Here is an 8,434-nt window from a genome sequence, read left to right as displayed (position 1 = left end):
TCTCGCATATCAAACTATTGTTCTCTGCTAATTTCCTTGGTGGTGGTGATGGTGGTGGTGGTGGGAGCGATTTTTGGTAGTGATGGTAGTGGTTGCGTTGGTCCTATTGATACTTCAAGTGCTACTGCGGGTCTTGTCACTTTAAATTACTACTACCACTTCTACTACTACTACTACTACTACTACTACTACTACTTCTACCACTACTACTACTACCACCACCACCAAACCCATGTCACTGGTGTTCAAGTGTGATAATCCAATTACTACGCGTTCCCACTTCAGTTTGTGCAACTTCCCAAAATCACTTCCCCAATTAATCCCTCCCATAAATCTTAACAACCATCATAAAATAAAAACCTCTTCGCTGTCTCGTTTCGTCAATTCATTTACTTCGGAGCTCCGTGCCATAACGTTGTTGCCGCGGGCTTGCTCCTCCTCCTCTTCGCCTAGTTGAAGCAGTTTAGTCAGAGTTCCGCTTCTGCTTTTTTTTCTTTTCGTTGTTGAAAGTTTCTCCTCGTCGAGGCGCTGCGAGTTGGGGCGAGGAGAGGCTGCGAGAGCAATGCAGTAATATTTCTCCTGCCTTCAGTGCTTCCTCCTCCTCCTCCTCCTCGTTCCCAAGATCTTGCCTTTGTCTTTAATTACGAAGGTTTGCGTTCAGGTTAGTTTGTCTTCTTTTGTTGCTGTGTTCTCCTCCTCCTCTTCAGCTTCCTCCTCCTCCCCTTCCTCTTCCTCTTCTCCTCCACCGCCTCCTCCTCCTCTTCCTCTTCCTCCTACTACTACTACTACTTCTACTACTACTACTACTACTATTATTACTTACATCCCCATTGTACTCCTCCTCCCATCCTTTTACTTATGCTGGGATCACACATCTGCGATTTCGCTCTGCGACGGTTGGCGATTTTGAAAATGCACGAAATCGTGGGAGCATCGCCATTGTCTCTGCGTGTTTGCCTCTGTTTCAACTCACAGCAACATGGCGAGGGAGGGGCGCTCGCCTATACGCACACGAGGGCGACAGGCGAGGGGACGTCGAGGTGAATCGTGCGTGAATGCGCGCGACGGTACGCAGAGGAGCCCAATTTTGAAAATAAAACCCGTTGCGACGGTTCGCGATGAACGCAGGGTCTGGCGACTATGCGCGACCGCCCCTAGTCTAGCCGCTCGACGACGCTCGACGTCGCACGCATGGTCGAGAAAAAGTCGAGGGCGCGTCGCTGTACGACCCATATGGGCGGGCAGCACTTCGCGCTCTCTCTTACATCCATCCCCCACACACCACACATTACATATATATCAACCTTATAGGTTTTCAATATGGTAAAATAATCCCCATCTGGCAACGCCAGTTGTTTGTGTCGACTCAAATATGATAGTCGGTTAGTAACGAACACCCAGTGCTTCACCCACCCGCTTCAGCAATCACCACAATAAACACCCCCTTCAGGGCGCCGCGAACCGACCGATTCAAACGAAGCGCAGTGCCGGCGATAGTGCGGATGATAAACAATGCCCAGCAGTGATAGCCCTGTTAACCCAAAGGGCCGCGGTATAGATTAGCACCTCGCCGCCATCCTCTACCTGACCCCTTCACACTACCCTCCCTGTCTCTTTTGTCTCTATTTCTAGCTTTCCCAAACCACCCCCCCACCCTACCGCGCCTTTAGCGTAGCCTATTTAGTATTTGTTTATTGTATTTACATTTTGTATATTTTCAGCCAAACGGTTGCCATACCTTAATAAACCTATTATTATTATTATTATTATTATTATTATTATTATTATTATTATTATTATTATTATTATTATTATTATTATTATTATTATTATTATTATTATTATTATTATTACACATAATCGTATGGTGACAGGCGTACTTAAACGAAGTATATGAATGCTGCATCACTCATCACCATCACCACAATCATCACCATCACCACAATCATCACCATCACCACAATCATCACCACCTCATATTACTACATCATTACTACTAATTAACAAATCTAGAATGACGTATAACTACCATCAATATTATCATCACCACCACCATCACTACCATCACCATCATATCCACCCCCCTCCACCTCCGCATCCATATTCCTTCATTCCTATCATAAATGAACTAACAGAACCAAACTGTCCAATTATCTCTTGTCTTTACACTCGCCATTTACTTTTTATATATTTTTCTTCATATTGTATTAACGACAAAACGTTACTTTCATGTTTTCTTTTTCCTTTCCCCTCTTTACTTTTTCCTGTGTACCATTTCGTATATAAACTCTTTTATTTCATTCCCCAGGCGCCATTTCCTTGCATTTTGGTATTCTTCCTGATTATTTTATTTTATTTATTCGTTTATATTTTGATTTTCTGTTTGCTTCACTTTTTTTCCGTGTAGCTGTTTAGCCAAAAGTTCGCCTCAGTCGCCCCCATCCATCTGTTCTCTTGTATTCTGGTTCTTTTCATAGTTTTTAATTTTTGTCATTCTTCTTTTAACTTTCCAGCATTTATTGTTTTCTTTTTTTCTTGCTTCACCTTTTACCAAGTCTTCGTTTCTCCACAAGCTCGCCTCAGTCGTCCCCTTCGCGGCGTTGTCTTGTACTCTGGTTCTTTTCCTGGTTATTTCGTTTTATTTCCAAGTTTTTGTGTGTTCGTGCGGCCTCCTTTTTCTGTTCGTCTTCAGTGTGTCAGTTTATTTATAGGCGCGGCACTGCAGGGGCGTATGCGGGGAGATGTATGTTATCATTCTCTTCCTTTTTTTCGCTTTTTTTCTCTCTCTCCCTCCATGTTTTTGTCTTTTTATATACAGGAAGTAAAAATGAGGTAGTGAGTCCCGCCCAATTATTTTACAGGAATAGCAAGACAACCACTACTATTCTTTCCTTCCCCTTCCTCTCTTCCTCCCTCCTCTTCTCGTCTTTCTTATCCTACTTTTCTCTTACCTCTCCTCCCCCTCTTCCTCAGTCTCTTCCTTTGTTCACCGTCACCTTTCCTTCATTTCCCTTCTCTCCCTGTCTTTCCATCCCTTCCTGTACCTCTCCACCTCCCCTCGCCATTCTCAGTACCTCCTCACATAGCCTTCTCTCTTTTTCATTCCCCTACTTCTTCTCTTCTCCCCTTCATTACTTCCATCTCTCAGTTCCTTCCTTTCCCCTTCCTTTCCCTTCCTCTGCCCCTCTCTTCATTTCTCCCTCCTAACGCATACACTGTTCCTCGTCCTCCTCCTCCTCCTCCTCCTCCTCCTCCTCCTCCTCCTCCTGCTCCTCCCTCCTCCACCTCCTCCTCCTCCTCCTGCTTTCACCATCAAGAAGGAGATTAATAATAACTTTTCTTAAACTGTGTAATTTTCTCGTGAATTTTTAGTTAATTCGGTGAGGAAGGAGTATTTTGCTTCCTCACCTCACTCATTCTCGCCTCCTCCTCCTCCTCCTCCTCCTCCTCTTACTCTTCCTCCTCCTCCTCCTCTTTTTTTTCTTGTTTCTTTCCCTCCTTTTCTCTTGCTTCCTAATACTCTTTTTTTTCTTGTTCTTCTTCCGCCTTTTTCGTCCTTCCCTTTGCTCTTTATCATCTTCCACTTCTTCTTTCTCTTTCTCTTACTCATCGTTGTCCTCCATTCACCTCCCCTCGTTCTTGCATTAGTGTTACATTCTCTCTCTCTCTCTCTCTCTCTCTCTCTCTCTCTCTCTCTCTCTCTCTCTCTCTCTCTCTCTCTCTCTCTCTCTCTCTCTCTCTCTCTCTCTCTCTCTCTCTCTCTCTCTCTCTCTCTCTCTCTCTCTCTCTCTTAGTAAAACAACGAGTTCATTATATGTGTGTGTGTATGTGTGTGTGTGTGTGTGTGTGTGTGTGTGTGTGTGTGTGTGTGTGTGTTTGCCTTGTTTATATGCAATAGCTCGTTTATATAATCCAGACTCAACTTGTAAACATCACTTCTGTCATTCACGATAAATAAAAAGATTTGGCAGGCACATTTATATTTTTTCTATTTTACTTAATCCTTTTAGCTCGGCATGGCAGGGAGGCTGCTGCGAGAACACACGTGTACCCTCAGAGAGAGAGAGAGAGAGAGAGAGAGAGAGAGAGAGAGAGAGAGAGAGAGAGAGAGAGAGATTTGCGAGCGTCCATAAAAGTAACATGCTGGAAAGCCTTCAAATAATATTACCTACACCCGGTCGAGTACACATTGCAGTGCGTATGTGTGTGTGTGTGTGTGTGTGTGTGTGTGTGTTACAGGCCCCGCTCGAGTTTCGTTTCTCGTCCTTGCCAGATTTGATCGTTTCGTATTACAGTTGCGCGTTTGCAGCAGTTTCATTTTGCTATTCATTTTCATTCCTAAACGTAACGTGCGAGATAAACGTTCGCTCGCCTTGCAGTGTTTCTTGTTGAACTCACCCTATTGTCTTCCCTTCTTCCTTCCTTCCTCCCTACTTGCCTTCGTTCTACCGTGTGTATAGAATCCTTATACCTTTCCCCCTTCCCATGTTCCTCCTCCCTTCAATTTCCTTCCCTCCTCTCTTGCCTCTTCTTCCTTGCCGCATCTCTACCTTTCATCACTCCGTCTTCCTCCTTCTCCTTGCTTCCTTTCTTTTTTTTACATCAATTATATGGCTCAATAGCAACAAAAAGAGTACAAAAAAAAGCCCGCTACTCGCCGCTCCCACAAAAGTAAGAAGGAAAGAGTAGCCAAAAGAGAGGTCAATTTCGGGTGGAGAGGTGTCTTGATACACTCTTCTTGAAAGAGGTCAAGTCATAGGCAAGAGGAAATATAGACGATGGAAGACTGTTCCAGAGTTTACCAGTCAAGGAGATGAAAGAATGGAGATGTTGGTTAACTCTTGCATAAGGGGTTTGGACAGTATAGGGATGAGCATGAGTAGAAAGTCGTGTGCAGCGGGGCCGCGGGAGTGGGGGAGGCATGCAGTTATCAAGTTCAGAAGAGCAGTCAGCATGAAAATATCGATAGAAGATGGAAAGAGAAGCAACATAGCGGCGGAATTTAAGGGGTAGAAGACTATCAGTAAGAGGAGGAGAGTTGATGAGACGAAGAGCCTCCCCTTGGCCTTCTATTAGTCTTCATGTGTCCTTGTTGAATCTATCCTTCATCTTCCTCTCCACTTCTTCCTTTTCCTCCTTTCCTTTTGTGATACCAGAAACAGGAAGCATAAATGAGGTTTCAGGAAGGGGGAAGGAGTGTTAAAATCTCTTCCCTGGACTTTTTTAATCATCTTCCTCTCCTCTTTTCCCTCTCTCTTTTTTTTTGTTTTTTTTTGTTATGCCAGAAGTAGGACGCGCAAGGTAATAAATACCGGGGAAGGGGTTTTCAAGTCTCTTTCCTCAACTGTTTGCTGGTGAATTTCGCGACGATGACGCAGCAACTGGTGATTAAAAAGAGCGGCGTCAGGCTGTCATTTTCATTAACCACAGCATGCAGGTCCTCCGCCCACACACACATAATTATTAATCTACACACACACACACACACACACACACACACACACACACACACACACACACACACACACTAACACTAACACTAACACACACACACACACACACATCGCTTTATCTTTGTTTCTGCCCTTCAAAAAGAAAACAGAAAATGTGTCATGTCTTTGTCCCCAAAACCTCTCATGACGGCCCTGTGTGAACCTACTTCTGGGACACACACACACACACACGCACACACACACACACACACACATCCCTTTATCTTTGTTTTTGCCCTTCAAAAAGAAAACAGAAAATGTTATGTCTTTTTCCCAAAAACCTCTCATGACGGCCCTGTGTGAGCCTACTTCTGGGACACACACACACACACATACACTTAACAGGCCTCGGGGGTGGGTGTCTAAAGCCTCCTCGTCAGCGCTGCGAGTTCACTCCTTTCAGAACCGCGGGTTTGGGCGCCTTACAGAAAACAATCTCCGCGCGGCGACGCCTCTTAGCTTCGCGGTAAATTTTTCCACCGAGGTAACATTTACATAATCTTATGGAAACTAAACAACTTATGCTAAAGTTTTCATGGGAAGTACTTGTGTATGGAGGTGTGAATTTTCCTTCCCGCGCTAGATAGGATAGTCAGTCACATTTTTCTTTTTTTCTTTCGAGTCGTAATGTTCCTGTGGTTTATTTTTGTATCATCAGTGCTGTTTAAAATGATTTGTTTATATCTTAAGCTCGCACAAGACTTGCCTACGATCTGCATGTTTTTGTTATTTTCTTGAATAAGGCTCATTTTTCTGTTGATTTTTTTTATATTACGAAGGTATTTTTCTGAGGTGTAGTTTAGAATCATAATCGTAAAATCCTTCACACCTCTGTTATGTCTTGCGCGGGCTTCCCTTTTCATCGTCAGCCCTTCCAAACAAAACAAAAAGAGGTAAGAAAAGAAAATAGTTTTTTTTCATTCGAAGTTAATTTTTTAGGTGTAATATAGATTCATAACTTCGCAAAACCTGCAGATTCTTTTTTCCCTTGCACGGTCTTCCTTTTCATCGACAGCCCATCCAAAGAGAAGTAAAAAGAGGTAACGAAGGCGTCCCGCAGCCCTGGATTGTGTTCCACCCACCGTACCGCACCCCCCCCTCCCCTCCACCTGCACGCTCCCACCTGCAAACCCCTGCCCGCACCTCAGTTCGTTGAAATAAATCGATATCATCTTTTTGGCTCATTCTTCCATTTCTCTTGTAGAAACGGCTTCTTAACGAGCTCTCATTATTTTCGTTCGGCCCTGAGACTATTTTACCGTATGGAATGATGAATCAATAATAGTAAAGATTGATTCCTTTCACGGCCGAGCATTGGCAGTCTTGCCAAACCCTTTGGTATATTAATAAAATGAACTGAATTAATTCCAGGACTAGGCAACAAACACCATGAAGTGCTAATGGGGGGTTAATGCTAATATCGAAATAAAGGTCAGTATAAAGTCAAGATCATTTCTCCAAAACGTGTCTTGGAAATAACCTTGTGTTCTATATGTATCCAGTTTAATGCGTCTGTTCATTTGTAGAGTCGAGATGGATGAAAAAATGTGTATAAAGTGTTCCCATGTGAAGCTAAATCGCCTCAAAGTACGTGATCAATGCATGTAAATGGCTAGCGTTCTCAGTGCATCCAGCTTAGTTTCTGTCCTTTTGTATGAGCCAAAATGAGAGGAAGCGTCCGTGTGGATAAAAGGTCACCAGGAAAACTTAATCGTCTCAGAGTACGCGATCATTGCGTGTTTTCTTAGCAGTTAATGTTTAATGTCCTCAATGTATCCAGCTTAGTTTGTCCTTTTATAATAATCGTGACGAAGGGATGCGTCCGTGTGGATAAAGTGTCACCAGGAGAGCTAAGACACTTCAGAGTACGTGACCAGAGCCTTTGTCTTGGTAGCAGTGCTTTGTGCGCTTGATGCATCCCGTTCAACGACTCTATTCGCTCGTAAAATCCAGGTCCAATGGTTCTATAAAGCGTGCGTGCGTGTGTGTTTGTGTGAGTGTGAGTGTGTGTGTGTGTGTGTGTGTGTGTGTGTTTGTCGTTGTGTGTGTGTGTGTGTGTATGTCGCTGTGTGTGTCGTTGTCGTCGTCGTCCTCGTGTTGAATAGAGACTGATGGCGCGTCGGCAGTGTTTGCCCTCGCCTTGGATGCTGAGCTGTGTAAACGCGCTCCGGAGACCAGCGACACACGTAACTTACCTGTGTAAATATTAATTCGAAACCAAGAGTTGCGAGATGAATGAAGTGCCTTAGTTCCGGGTCCTCAGACCTTCCTGAAATTAATGTTGCCTCAAGCCGGTGAGAGTAAAAGTGTTTATGCATATCAAAACGAGTTATGTGTGTGCAGTATAAGCTGAGGATCTAGATGAAGTTAATGTCGCACGCTTGTTTGTTCTACGTGAATCTAGTTTGATTAGTTTTATGTAACATCGCGACTGATCCGTTAAAATTGGGCTATATAGACCATGTCAATGTTATTTATTGTAAACTCTTGCTTTGCGTGCGTGCGTGCTTGTGTGTGTGTGTGTGTGTGTGTGTGTGTGTGTGTGTGTGTGTGTGTGTGTGTGTGTGTGTGTGTGTGTGTGTGTGTGTGTGTGTGTGTGTGTGTGTGTGTGTGTGTGTGTAACTGTGTTTGTGTGTGTGTAACTGTGTGTATGCGTGAGTGTGAGTGAGTGAGTGTGTGTGTGTGTGTGTGTGTGTGTGTGTGTGTGTGTGTGTGTGTGTGTGTGTGTGTGTGTGTGTGTGTGTGTGTGTGTGTTTTCATGGCTTACTTATTTTTACAGCTACCCTGATATTGTTTTTTAAGAGAGATTCAAACATTTTTACAATTTTCTAGAGGCTCAGAATTCCTTCTACAATGATCCTGATTTTACCATCAAAAGGCTCTTCAATCTTCTTTTCCTTCCACAATGCTTAAGCTGCGTGAGTGGTAGTGACTAACCCCAC

The 8,434-nt window shown here is 43.8% G+C and overlaps 1 long non-coding RNA gene across 1 annotated transcript in view; it reads left to right on the top strand.

The window, feature by feature from the left end:
• Positions 1-524: 524 nt before the first annotated feature.
• The window catches only part of LOC126987520 (uncharacterized), a 38,701-nt gene continuing 30,791 nt past the window's right edge, over positions 525-8,434 (top strand). The window contains exon 1 of the long non-coding RNA XR_007740970.1: positions 525-661. This is a non-coding gene — a long non-coding RNA (uncharacterized LOC126987520). The remainder of the gene's footprint in view (positions 662-8,434) is intronic.

This window comes from Eriocheir sinensis, chromosome 65, assembly GCF_024679095.1.
Source record: "Eriocheir sinensis breed Jianghai 21 chromosome 65, ASM2467909v1, whole genome shotgun sequence".
Classification (NCBI taxonomy): domain Eukaryota; kingdom Metazoa; phylum Arthropoda; class Malacostraca; order Decapoda; family Varunidae; genus Eriocheir; species Eriocheir sinensis.
This window is presented reverse-complemented; position numbering and strand designations above follow the sequence as displayed.